The sequence below is a fragment of the Alligator mississippiensis genome, chromosome 2 (genome assembly GCF_030867095.1).
Source record: "Alligator mississippiensis isolate rAllMis1 chromosome 2, rAllMis1, whole genome shotgun sequence".
In the NCBI taxonomy this organism is placed as follows: Eukaryota; Metazoa; Chordata; order Crocodylia; family Alligatoridae; genus Alligator; species Alligator mississippiensis.
Genome location: NC_081825.1, coordinates 88,098,419 through 88,112,937, shown reverse-complemented (window position 1 = coordinate 88,112,937; position 14,519 = coordinate 88,098,419). Strand labels below are relative to the sequence as shown.

At 42.1% G+C, this 14,519-nt stretch overlaps 1 long non-coding RNA gene across 1 annotated transcript in view; it reads right to left on the bottom strand.

Annotated features, from left to right (window-relative positions):
• LOC132248338 (uncharacterized) overlaps window positions 1-14,101 on the bottom strand; it is a 90,585-nt gene extending 76,484 nt beyond the window's left edge. Inside the window, exons 1-2 of the long non-coding RNA XR_009459512.1 lie at window positions 14,031-14,101; window positions 12,804-12,895 (exon numbers count right to left, since the gene is read on the bottom strand). This is a non-coding gene — a long non-coding RNA (uncharacterized LOC132248338). The remainder of the gene's footprint in view (window positions 1-12,803; window positions 12,896-14,030) is intronic.
• Window positions 14,102-14,519: the final 418 nt, after the last annotated feature.

Here is a 14,519-nt window from a genome sequence, read left to right as displayed (position 1 = left end):
CAGCAAAGTCTAATGGGTTTAGGGTCCTGGAGGGGAACCAGGAGTTTAATTCTTTTCCTAGCTCTGCCACTGACCTCCTTTGTGCCTTTGGGCCAGCCATTTCAGCACAAAGTCTGTGTCTCTGGTCTCCCCCTTACCCTTTATTTGGAAATTTAGAATGTAAACTTTGGTGGAAGAGGCAGATGTTCTCCATCACTGTAGCAGAAGTGTGACCCAGCTGTCATGGCCCTGAGCATGACATGCTCTCACTCCTACACTGATACTCAAAACTGAAAATATGCCAGTGAAGATGATCCGATATCATTCCCAGAGTCTACTCTCAAGTACATCTTAGACATGTCTTTAGGTGGCCATGGCGGGATATCCCAACATATCTTCACTGGCATATTTTTAGAACTGAAAATCCATGCAAGTACAGGAGGAGTATGCTCAGGAATGGCTGGGAATGGGTCAGGCACACCGGTGCCATAGGATTGGCATGCCTTATGTGGCTATACAGAGACTAGAACAGCGTGTGCACTAACACTTCTATAATTATAACGATCATGTATCAAGTTGACTAGAGGTGAGTAGAAAGAAAAGCATGACTGAACTGGCAGTTTTGTGGACTGGGTACTGTACAAGAAGTATGAAGTAGCTAGTAGGAAAGAAGCAGTACCACAGACAAAATTATAGAGAATAAAAGCACAAAATTATTATGAGATTTTTAACCACTACTTTTTACACATTGAAAACAAGAATACCAGATTTGGTGGTGAAGTGGGGGAAAATAGCCAGCTGTCTAAAGTAGGCACTCTTTTCCTTTGGCTGAGAGTGCTTTATTGACAATACAGAAAAAGACTGATATGATGGAAAAATCTGGGAAGTGAGAAGCTGTAATAGCAATTGTTTGCAGTACACTGGGATCTAATAATGGGGGTATCACAAAAGGACTATGTAATATGGAAATTTGTTCTGTTATTAACTAAAACAGAAAATAACATCGATAGGAAATGAACCTGAGGAAGGTTAATAATGTTTGAAACACATGAATGCCATTGGTATAAGTTAGACCTCCATTAGTGACTGTATTCCACCTGAGATCCACAGTGGTGGAATGATTGTGATGATGGTAATCCTCATTATGATAAAGGCAACTTCCAACAAATCAGAGGCTGCTATTCAGCCCTAGCAAAAGGAGAAATAATTGTTAGTTTTCACAGATTCTGAAAAAAAAATCATAAATATTAAAATACCCACTTCTGATATTTTTCATTTGAACAAAATATTTTGACACTCCCAAACTAAAATAGTTTCTTTCAGTTTATTGACCCATCTTGAAATGCTTTGTTTTGAGTCAGTTCAGCATTAAACCACATTTTCCCCACAGTGGCACATTACTGTATAATAGCTGTAAGTTCAGGATCCTAATTGCTCTTATTTTTCCCTGCAGACCAGGCTCCTGACAGAACATTTCTTTCTAGTTCCATTGAGAATGTAAAGTTGCATGACCCTACATGCACACTGTGGACTCAATTTAGGTTCAAGTAGTTCTCAAACTCTATTTGCAAGAAAAACAATAATTGTATGTTATTAAACTTGTATGTTTTAGTAAAATTTAAGGTGCCTCAGAAAAGCTGCAGCTAGGTTGGACAACCTGAGGCACAGGGAATCAGTGTGTGTTTGGCATGTGGCAGATTAGGGAGGGGGCCAGCAGCACACAGGCAGATAATGCAGGGAGCAGAAAGCAAAGTAGTAGATTAGACAGGGAGTGCAGTGTAGGGAGAAGAAAGAAGAGAGCAGATCAGGTAGGGAAGGGAATCACAGTGGCACTTGGGGAGAATGTGGAGTTTAATTTGTGGTACACCTATAAAAAAGGCTGGCCCCACTGTTGGGAGTATAAAATGAATGAGAGACCATGCCCCAGGGATTTTAGAAATTAGGAAAAAGGTAAAACATAGATAAAACAAATATGTCAGGTAAGGTTGAGAGAAGTAGAAAAGCAAAAAATCCAGCAAGAGGTTAACAGTTCCTAGCCAGTGACTATGTCGACGCAAGATGCTTTATTTACTGTGCAGTACACTAATCTACTGTGTAGTAAAGTGTCACCATCTACATGTGCAAGTACTTACTGAGCAGTAAAATTAATCTACTGCACAGTAAAGCCAAATAGCATTAATTGCATGTGTAGACGTGCCCAGTCAGTAGAAATGGTCACAGTGATTAGATATATATTTTGTGAGAGAAAATGAAGCAACCTGTTAAAATGTACAACAGTTGTATTTACCAAGGAGAAAGAAGCTGAAGTCCATGATACAGAAATACAGTGATTTCAAGCTTCTGCCCTATTGAAAAAGTAGTCTTGTAAGTGCTTGTAGAAGGCACTGTTCAGAAAAATTCCCAACCCTGATTTAATTTATGGTTTCATGTTAGTCCACTGTAACCATTTATCCCTAACAGTGCTGAATTAATACATAAAGAAATGAAACAAGGAGATGTGCCATTTTTTGATGTTCCAGTCAGTAATGCAGCAGATAGGTAGCATGGCAACGGTGCTGTAAGTAGTCTTTAAAAACTTTATCAGCTTAACAATGCTGGAGCTACAGAAGTCTCAGGGAGCTCGGATTGCTTTGAAAACTGGTAGTCTAGTGTCTGCAGTCACCGTTTCATTTAAAAGAAAAAAGAAAAACTTGCAGCAGTGGAAAACTGAATTACAAGCACTCACTTCTGAAGAAACTTACATGTACAATTTTTAGATTAATTAAACACACAGTGAATGGCTAGGCTACCCAGTGTCCTGTGGAACCCCATGGATTAATTCATTCCTAGTATTTTGTGTTCTTAAAATATAGTCTTAGGTCAGAACAGACTTTACTCCTTTAGCTATCTCTTTGCAGCATAAGAATCTCAGACTAAAAATGATGCAATATCTATCCTTTGAAAAAGTAGATTGACTTTAAAACTCTATTTCCAAGTCTATTTACATTCCATAGTCCATTGGGGCAGACTGTTAAAAGGAACCAAAACTGACTGATAACTACAATAATTTTGACACAATCTGTAAATGAGAAGATGGCCTCTAGCAATTTAGCCACACTTCGTAATAATAAATGGAGTCAGCTGTATGTACATGCTTTTTCAGATGACATTTGCATGCTTTATAAATGGCTAGGTAATGTAGAATCTGAAAGCGGCCACACTTATCTAAAAACCCTGAGAATAACAACACTGTGTGATGGAAAGATTTTACCAAATGCTGAATTTTGAGTGACACTAATACTAACTTGCAAAATATAATTATACACTTACATGTGTAGTAGTCCTTTAGTCTATCTTTAACATTATGACTATCACTTGTACTTGCTTTCACTATACCTACTCTAACAAGAACACTTTTTCAATATACAGTGCTAACAGTGACGCCATTTTATTAAATCAATAGTCGGAGAAGAAAAAATTCAAAATGAAAAGCCCAGTATTGTTAATACCAAAGTTTCCAAAACTATAAGGCATCCCCAAGACTACTCCTCCCAAAGCTATAACATGCATCTCAAAATTATGACATCGGTTATTGTTTTTTAATAGATTATGTTGTGCTTTTCTATGCTCTGATTTTTTTATTTCCCCTTGTCTACTTCAGAAGTGTGAGCGGGTGTATGTATGAGACAGGCAGAAAAGTGGAAGAGAGAATGGATGTTATCAACTCTTCCAGATGTATTGAATTATTTTAGTCCTTAAGGGAGCTCTCATCCCAACATCTGCCTCTCCTTCTCCCTAACAGTTAATTTTGCCTACAACACCTTAACCACTCCTGTCTTCAGTATTCCTTATCAAGTCTGTCTTCATGCAGTCTCACTTCTGCAGGGACCAGCTGCTGTAAGATCTTCTCCTTTTCTAAGCTAGAGAGGAGCTATCCTGGTGCTGACAGGAGAAAAGAGCTGAGCTGGTTGCTCTCTCTTGCCTCATATCTTCATATGAGAATACATGAGAGAACTTTGTGTGCTTCTTGTATCAGTTCTGATCTTCTACTTTTACCCAATGGGTGCAGAAGTGGCACAGGCAGAGGGATTTCCCCCAGGCACACTTACAATTTGTTGGAGTGAGGGGCTTGACTTTCTTGCATCATTGAGAGAGATAGTCCAGAGCTGACTGAAAGCTTAAGCCTTGCAAATCTATTGTAAGAGTTGGTAACAGTTTAACTCATGCTTTTATAACTTAAAAAAAGGGTCTTTGACAAATATAGTATTTGTGAGGTTCTGATCTGGGAGCTCACAAGACCAATAGCCTGGCCATAAAACAAGCAAAGCATGAGAAATAGTAGCAATTTAGTGTCCCATCCTAGAAAGCTCAAGTTCTATCAATTAGTTTGTAGAAGGAGCTTTGCACTAGGGTTATACAACTATCTCATGTATTATATGTTGTACATATGATTGGTTAAATCCTAGCCCTACTGAAATGAATGGGAGGCCAATGATTTCAGAAAGATCAAGATTTTACCCAGTCACTCAAAACAGCATGCATGCATCTTGGAAAGTAGTGTAGCCCAAGATGCATCTTCACTGGAGAGGCTCTGACTGAAATGTTGTTCCTAACCTGGCTCCCATCCAAAACCAAGAAAATTCATGCTAAATTATAGACCAAACCTGAATACTGTTTACACTCAGGTTAGTAAATCTTCCACCTTGCAGTATGAAGGAAGGCTAAACCATGCAAATGCCACTATTCCTCCCGTGCCTTTCTTCACTCTCCCACGTGTCCAGAAAGACAGAAAAGCCCAATTTACTATGACTACTTAGCTTATGCCAGCACCATAAACTATAGAATATGCCCCCATATATGCAAGGACACCAGCAGCAGAGAGGCACTGCAGAATAGTTTTACAGTATGACTACTTACACTTGAGCTAAACCATCCCTGCTGCAACTCACAAACAAATGTCTGTCACCTGAATTAGGTCTATAACCTGAGCCTGACAGTACTGCCACTCATCCAGGCATGACACCTCAGGGTTACTCCCTTAGGCTGGTCGAGGCTGGCCTGAAGCCTCTAGTAGGACTTAACCCTCCCTGTCACTGGAGTGGCAAGCCAGGGTCAGTCAAGCCTCCATTTCCCTCATACAAACCACTAAGCTGGAATAGGAAGGGGGTCAACCTGAATGCTTTGTTGGCCCCTCTGACTCGCACCTTGATTCTACTCTGGGTGATCTCCTGGCTTCTTGGTTTGGCTCAATCTCTGCATGATCATTCAACTTCTTGACTCAGCCCACTTTTGGCTTGGCCTGCTGGCTCCCTGACCCGGTTTGTCCTTGGATTCCATCCATCTGCTCTGACCCTGGTCTGCACCTCTGTCATGGATTTACCCTAAAACCAAGTTACCTTTTGAGGGTTCACCATGTGGCATGCATGTACAGTTTCCTAAACTAGGTCTATTCTTGTGGAGTTTAGTCTCTCATTGTAAAGCTGTGTTCAGTTTTATTGATCTCATCTGTATATCTTATAGCATCTTAATCCGAGTATAATTTTGATGCATCTTCATATTTCAGCCAAGGTTCTTTTAGTAAGATGGTGCTTAACTTGAACAGCCCTTGCCTATTGATACCTAGAAGAAATGGCTGAAAATTAGCATTTGACAAAAGTTTTTTACTCTCAATTTTAAGTTCTTGCCAGATGATGAGTTTACACTTTAAAAAATGCACACCTAGACAGGGGGGAACATCTTCCACTGAAAAGGAAGTAGAGGCGAGACAGATATTGAATTAATGAATCTACGTGTCTAAAAAGGATGCCAGTCTAGCAAATAGGCACTTTTGGAGGTTAGGAAATTACTGGCATGGTGCAAGTCCTAGAAATGAAGGGGTGATGTAAGTTAATAGCCAGACTGGCAAAAGCACTTAAGCATACCTTGAAAGCACATCTTAGTCTTTCAGAGTATAAAGGTGAGGGAGGCTGAAGTCCCCCAAGTGAAGGAGGCTGGAAAAAGCAAGCTGGCATGCTGACAGATGCAGGAAGCCCTGACAGCAAGGGTCAGAGGCAGGGTCTGTATTTAGATTGGTGAAACTGGCTAGGGACTGCAAACTTAGATTTAAGCTTCAGGGTAAAAACAGGTCAACAATCTGACATTTTCCTTTGTTTGCTCTTGTATGTGGGCCACGATTCCCGGATGGTCCTTGGGAAACGGCCGCAGTTGCGTGTCGAGTGGGGCACCAGGTGGTGACACCAACCCAGACACGCTGGGGGATGCCAAGTGCGAGGAGAAGATAAACACCAGAGACAATGAGGTGTGAAATAAAGTTTGATATTTACTTACAAGACTGACGAACAGTAGGTTGAAACAACTTGAAGGGTGATATAACTTGGAGGTGACGAACTATATACGGCAGCAAGGGACAAGCGATGGGTGGCAGGTGAAGACCTCAGTATACAAGTACGATGTCTGGTTGGGACAAAGTACAGGGCGTTCCGGATTTGGCAAGGCAGTAAGCTATAATGCTCGGAGCGACCAGAGCAGCTTCTGCTATAGACCTAGGGGTCTGACCAGGCCCCAAGACAGGTGATCAATCCGTCCTAAGAGTCGGAGCCTGGGGACCACTGAGAGGCGTGCGGTCCCCTATATAACTTTTTTGGTCAATCAGGAAGCTCCCCTGATGGTACGTTCTGGAACCCATGGACATGCTGGCCAGCCAGCCATGCCCATTAGGTGGTCTTTGATTGGCTAGACCACAGGTGATCACACATCGCTTGCATGTTGGGTCAAATTGCTGATACACTCTGCCACCACATCACTATTTACAAATGGTTGCATCACTTAATACTTTGGTGCAATCATCTGGTGGGATCACTTTGCTTGTTGACATTGTATATGTCTGTATTTCAACATCTGGTTACTAATTTATGTATGCTTATTCTGTTTCTATGAAAAAATCCTTTTGTTGTTTGTCTCCATACTGATTGCCAGTGAGGAAGGGGTGGCTTCCAAGCAGATGATATTCCATGCTGTCTCTCTCTATGAAGATGGGGACTTATGATTTCTCCCATAACCCAGAGTAAGGACCACCTGGAGCTGACAGATTTCCTCACTATAGTGGCAGGGTCCAGTATAAGGGCAGTAGAGCAGAGGCTTGCTGGGATAGGGACCCGAGGGCAGCCTCAACATATTACTTGGGGCAAGTGGCAGTACAGTGGAGAAGAAGTCTGGGCTCCAGGGTTCCCTCCCACAGACAGGTGCCCTCCGCCTCAAGCCCTAAGTGCCCCCAGACCCAGCTGCCTACATCTGCTATGACACTTTGTAGTGAGGACATACGCCTAATAGACAAGGCCTGGAAGGCCTAAATCTAGAAGACAACTAATTCCTAGTTCTGCCTCTGCTTTGCTCTGTGACCTCTGCTTTGCGGCTTTCCCTCGTATAGTTAAATTACATGCTCTTTGGGCACAGATGGTTTCTTGCTATTCTCTACATCCCAATATCAGCTGGAACCTCTATGTGCAAGTATAATAAATAGAATGAGAACATTAATAGCAGTAATGCATTATTGTAAGTTCATTGTATTTATCTACCAAGAGTATTCATTTTTATGACAGATCTATAAACTTTTAACTTTTCCTCTCTTCCAGAAGATATTAAAAACTAAAAATAATTTAAGAGGAAACAAGCAACTAAAGAACTCATATTTATCCATTAGAAAAAAATATGGTGTAAAAGAAGGTGAAAATAGGCATTATATAATTACAAAAGAACAGCAAACAAACAAACAAACAAACAAACAAACCTTAAGCTTGCTGCTAAAAACTGTTCAGTTACCTAGATTTATGAAGCAGGTATTTAACTGGCTTCTACAAAACCCTAAATGTCATCTGAAGTTGACAATTGTGGCCCACAGTACTGATTGCACCACCCAGATTGTCTTAGAATGGTACAGGATTTATGGAAGCAACCAGGTAATAACATCTTAAACAAAGGCATTAGTGAATGTCTCAGGCTATTCAGCTGATGCTAAGGAATATGATTACGCATAATTTGGGAAATCTATCAAATCATTCCAATAGTATTATAACCATGGGTAGTATAGCAAGACTGCCTCTAGTTTAGTATATTGGCAGTCTTGTGAGAGAACAGTGGTTGCTTTGACTCACTCCAGACCCCTGTATAAAGGGTAATTTGATACCTGCATTAGATTAATTAACATGACAATAGATATATAGTTAAGACATTATTTTTATATTTCTTTTTGTTTATCAGAAGTCCCCTCCTAACAATATCAGTGGCATCTAAATAGGACTTAACCAGCATCTAGGTCTCTTTATTAGGCATCTAGATCAGGGGTAGGCAATGTTTTTGGCTGGAGTGCCCAAAAAAAACTGTAAAGTCTACTTTGTAAGGTGCCAGAGTGCTGGCATGCCAAAAAAACAAAATTGGGGCTGGGGGTGTATGGCAAGACGCACTGCATATGTATATAGTTAATAATCATACATGTTGCTCTTTTTCACAGTAAATATCAGGTTTTCAAAACATTCTAAACCTGGTAACAGTAAATCAAACATCATATACTACCTTTGTTGTCATGTATTCTTTTTTGTTAAGCTTGTTGTGATGGGAGAAAAAGTAGGAAGAAAAAGGGGAACAAGGAGGGAAGAGAAAAAGAGGAAAGACCAGAAAAGCACTAACCACCTGGTGATAGTGTGGCAGGGGCAGAGTAGGCCATTGGCCACAGGGTCCTACCCCACTCCTGTCCTCTCTTAGTTCATTCTCCACACCTTGGTTGTAAATGGTAGGTAGAATAGAGAGAGACAGGAATTGGCACCTGACTGTCCTTGGCCTTTACAGCGAGGCTTGGAAGATCACATCCTGAGTCTTCACATGGCTCCTCCACCTCTACACCATGCCCCCACCTCACCAAAGAGATGTTTCCATGGAAGATGTTGGTTCTTTAAGGATACGCCTGCTTAATTCCTTAAAATAGATGCTCAGTATTCACTGCCATAAACAAGTAAAAAAAAAAAAAAAAACCACACACCTGTTTCTGCCTCAGCTTCTGACAGCTGAGTTTGGTGATGCTAGGCAGATAGCTGGTTGTCATCACATACAAGCACAAGTCTGAATTGTCAGTCATCAGATGGTTTCTCATAGGACTGAGTATGGTTTTCATTTGTGGAAACACTTGTTCACAGCGATAAAGTAGATCCAAAGACAGACAGCAAGGCAGAAGCTATTTTTTTCATGCAGACACTTTTGAGAAAGGGAAGACCAACATGCTGTAATGTTGAGTTCATTCTCAAGTTCACCTCACAGTGATTTGAACTTTAATACACAGATGCATGAGCTTTTAAAGTCAATCAGTTCCAATTCAAATCCTTTAATGTTCATCTACAGAAAATACTGCAGTTCTATGTCACTTGCCATAGTACTGGCAGGGCTCACAAGAAATGAAAGTATGGGTCCTCTGTTGCAAACATCTTGGAATCATCTTGTGAATTCATCTTCCTGCTTTCCTATGTAGTTGCATATATCTCTAGTGTTTAACTGATGCTGCTTGGAATGGATTTTCAGACTGGGGCAGTAATGGAAGGCAGACATTTTGATATCTTATCTGAAAACAGACAACTTGTCACGGAAAGCTTTCCAGTCATCATTCAGCAGAAGGATGGCTTCTGTGTTCCTTGTAACCTAGTTTAAAATGTGATGCCTGTCAAAAACATCAGTTTTGTTAGCCACCTGTCATCAGTAAGTTCTGCATATTGCTGACCACTTTCCTCAAGAAACAGTTTGATGGACTCGAGACAAGCAATAAATCAGCTGAGCTCATTACCCTGACACAGCCAGTGTACATAACTGCGTAGCATTAAATCTCCATATGCAGAATCCATACTTTTTAAAAGTTCAGGGAATCTCCTGTGTGTCAAAGAGATGTGGGCAATCAAAAAGTTGACAGTTTGCACAACCGCTGTCCTGATTTCATTTAAATCAAAAGATGAGCTCCTGGTGCACAGGCTCTCCTGATGGATAATACAATGGAAACTCATAAGAGGATGTCCAATCTCAGTTTCCAGAAGTTTTACTCGCCATAGCAGATGTGTCATCGGGGTAACAGAAAACACTTTGTGCAGGTCAATTTGTTGTTGTGTGAAAATATCTTTGACAGCATTAAGTATATCATTGGCCTTTGTTGTACTTTGCATAGCGCTCAGAGAAAACAATTCCTTCCAAATGTCCCCAGAAATAAAATATTGAACAATTATAGCGAGATGAGGGATATAATTTATGTCTGTGCTTTCATCCAGTGTAAGGCTCATCACATCACAAGCATGGAGGTCTTGAGTCATTTGTTCCCTAATATTACTTGCCATTTCATCTGTTCTCCTTTGAACAGTCCTGGATGACAACAGCATTTCATCAATATGAGTAATGATGTCTCTCTCATTCACAAAATCCTGAAACAGATCCTCAGCACATTTTAAGAAAGTGTCCTTAAGTAGTCTCCAGCTATAAAACACTTGCCTTTCTGAGCTATAGCTAGAGCTGCAATGTAACTTGCCCATGTGGAAAGAGTATTTCTAATTACAAAACTAGGAAAGCTGACTGTCTGCTTTTTAAGTGAATCAACAGCTTTTTTAATAGATTCATGTTTGTCTACTTCATCAACTTGAGAAAATTTGGCTTTTTGCTTGGTTGTGAAATGGTGCTGGGAGAACAAGATACCACACTTTTGCTGCACAGACTACAATTAACATGATTCCCTTGCTGCACAAAGCCATGCAATTCTCTCCATGCTCGCTGAAATATCTAGCTGATTTTTTACTATCCATGGTTACATAGCTATATGCCTTCTAACTGTAAAATTTCTTGAAGCTCACATAAACCAAAGGTAGGACAAAATGTAAACAGGCAAACAAAGCAGAAAAAAAAAAAAGTCAGAAAGAATTGAATTATTTGAAGTGAGCATAAATCTAGCAAAGTATTTCCGTGAAGGCAACCAGAGAACAGAAAAAACGTACAAAAAACATGAACGATATGAAATGCTGAAATCTAGGAATGAAAAGGAGAGAGATCAAAATAAGCTGAATATAAACTGTTTTAAGAAAGTAAAAAACTGAAATATATGAACTGGTTTGACAGCGCAAAAACTGAGTGGATAGTGAGGGAGGAGCAGGGGTTGCATTTCCTCAGCCCTTCCCCTGCTGTCTCCTCTGAAGCACATGTGCAGTCACCACCAGCATGGTGCATGCATGCCTCGAAGCAGACAGTGGAGGAGGGGCCCAAGGCAGCACAAGCCCAGTCTCTACCCTGCCATCCATGTGCCAAGCAAAGTGGCCTTGAGTGCCATGCTCTGGGGTTGCCAGCCCCTGATCTAGATTATGAGTTTAGTTGTTATGTGTCACCATTCTTATGTGAAGCAGCCTAGCCACTCTACTTACTGCCTCTACATGTGATCTAAAAAAGGATGCCAGACCAAAATCATTTGGCAGGCAAGACATGGACCATGGAGCTTCTTGTAAGTCAGATGACCCATGTCTGGCTCCAGCCCATAGAGCTTCTCACCACAGCTGCCAGAGCTGCTGTGTCAGTATCAGCAGTCAGGGAGTTAATGCTTCCACCACCTAACCCAAGTTGCCAAATGCTGTTGAATTTAGTCTCCAGCAGTGATCAAAAATGGTACATTTGATGGTAGTGTTAACCCCATAGGTGCTAGCTTCACCTGCACAGGCATTTGGATGGTAACAGCATTAACTACTTTGCTGCTGGCAGCCATGACTATAAATCTAAGTAGGTACCAGAGAGTTGCAACCCTTTACTTGACCTGTGGGAATGATGGACTTTGACCATGAGGGATCACCAATGACAACTTACAGATAAATCCTATTGTCCATAAATTCCAGAAAAATATTAGCTCTTGGCTGATAAAGACCTCCCTTCAAGTTTTGTTTCTTTAACTTATTTTCTTTACCACTATCCATCTCAAGCTAAAGCTGCTTCTAAACCAATTCATTTATATCTAACAAAATTTCATTTTTATTCCCACTTCTTTCACAATGGTCAGAACACATCTGGTGGTCTAGAATGTTCACTTTTAAAACAGATTCCAGGATATCTGGTAAAGGTTTCTTGAACAAAGCCATCTAAAGTCTCCACATGTATAATAAAATACAATCTAATATTATTATTGTCTACCAAGGAACCGTCTCATTTTATAATAAGATACCTAAAGGGAGTAAACATGTCACTATAAAATCATATTTCAGGTCATAGATTTTCATATTTTCATTCAAACCCCATCATTATTAGGTGCAGAATTAACCAGGAAGAGTTATTACCAAAATAACACTATTAACATTTAAAGAGCTATTTAAACAATATTTATTCTATCAGTCTATCAATATTTACTCTATCACAATGATATAGCCTATCATTCTTTTTTTAAGTAAAAAGATTAACCTATGCAATTAATCTTCTGTCTTGCTAATTGCAATGAATCAAATGAATTCTTAGAGACTGTTTACTGTTTTAGCTGGGAACTAAATTTGAAATCCTTAAACCAAAGTTTAAACATTAACTTCAGATACTCTCTCTCCCACTATGCTTGCTTTTGGGGTTGGACAAGGTAAATAATAATTGCTGGAACTGCAGAACTGTCACCTTCCTTCTCCCAACCCTTTATATTTGGTTACTTGATGTCACAGGAGCCACAGCCACTCAGTTATTCATACAGATATTCCTCTAAATAGGAAGAGCTATTTTTTCTCCTAGCGTAGGAATAATTCTTCTCTCTTTGCAGGAATGTATTACTAGTTCTCAGTCTTTCATTACTAAACAGATTTTTGGAGTAAGCTTACCATTTTCCAGACTGCATACTTTCCATTTGTTTTGTGTTGTTGCCCCTTTGGTCCAAGAGGTTAGTCGACTTCAGGACCACATCAGGTTATTTCTGTTGGAAGAGAAAAGAGAACCTAGGCATGCTTTTTTAGTATAACCTTATTTATTAAAAAGAACTATGCAAAGGCTTATGTCACAGTGGGGTCCTACAGGAGGGCCGTGATCTCCTTAAGGCCCCCTCTTCTGTGCCAAGTCGGCCCAAGGGCACCCTCAGATTCTCAACCGTGGCCACATCTTTGATGTTTAGGTAAAGTTGGGAGGCTGCCTCACGTCTCCTTGGGCACTGTTAGCTGGGACCTCTGTCCCCGTGTTTTCTTGGACCCACCGGGAGTCTCCTTGTATGATGGGTGCTTCCCAGGCACCCTAGCCTTATGGGCTACGCGTGGCTCCAACCACCCCCGATACCACGCCCCAAGCTTCACAGATGGGATAGACATTGGTGTGTCTCTGTCTATATTCCTGCCAGTCTCTTGGGCCTTCTCTGTTGTGCGGACCTTTCCTGGGCTCTCCGAGCCCTCTCTGGGGCCTTCCCTGCAATGTCACCCCCTTTCCTGGGGCCTTCTGTGCCCCCTCTGGGACTTCGACGAGCCACCCGTCTCTCAGGCCCAACCGCACTGCTACCCCCACTCTCCAGGGCTCACCACACCACTACCCCCTCTCTCTCAGGGTTCACCTCAGTACACCGCCTTTCTCCGGGGTTTACCGCAGCACTAGGCCTTCCTCAGGGCTTGCCGCACCCCCTCGGCACTTTCTAATAATACTGCCCCCTCGCTGGGGCTCGCTGTGCCCACGCTGGGCTCCCTAGTAATACTGCCCCCCCGCTGGGGCTCGCTGTGCCCACGCTGGGCGCCGGGGTCCTCACACTCTGCTGTGAGGCCCCTTTAAGGATACTGCACCCTTACTGGCGCCGGGATCCCCATACCACTGGGGGTTCCCCCTAGTATGCTGCGTCTGCTCTGGCGCTGGGGTCCTCACCCTTCATTGTGAGTCCCCAATGAGTACGCTGCACCCCCCTCAGGCGCTGGGGCCCCCACCCCTCTGGGGGTCCCTATGAGGCCTCCTCCAACCCCTTATAGCCTCACCCTAGCCACCGGTGTAATCAACAACAACAACAACAACAACAAAACCACAAGCCCCTAGGCTACAACATAACTATAAGCCACCTGGCTAAACCATGGTGATCAAACCTCTTCAAGCTGCCATCCTTCACTCAGCTAGAGCAGTTCCTACAATACTTGCATCCTACTTCCTGTCTCCCTGGCTGCTGGCAGGGAACTACCCACCTGGCCTCAGCTCTGGGCTTTATAAGGGCCAGGCCTTGCCCCTTACAGCCAGCTAACCACTGTCAGGTGTGGGTCATTCTCTGCCTCCAGTTGCCCTGGCAACCTGCAGCTGTGCTCGTTATGTCCTGCCAGGGCTCTCTCCCTGGCAGTTTCCACCCTCTAGGAGCAGGGCACCAAGGTACTCTGCGACAGCTTGGTTCCCCAAACATATCAGAAACAAACAGTAATCCATTTCAGACATCCTGAGCATGCCAGTCCAGTGGACCTTATGCCCAAAGGAGCACTGTTTCTCTTCTGCCTCTCTGAATCATGTCCTCAACTCCGTTCCCAGGCTTTCTGCTGACTTTCTGCCTTTAACACACACCAGGTGCAAGAACAGTATCTTAACCTCTG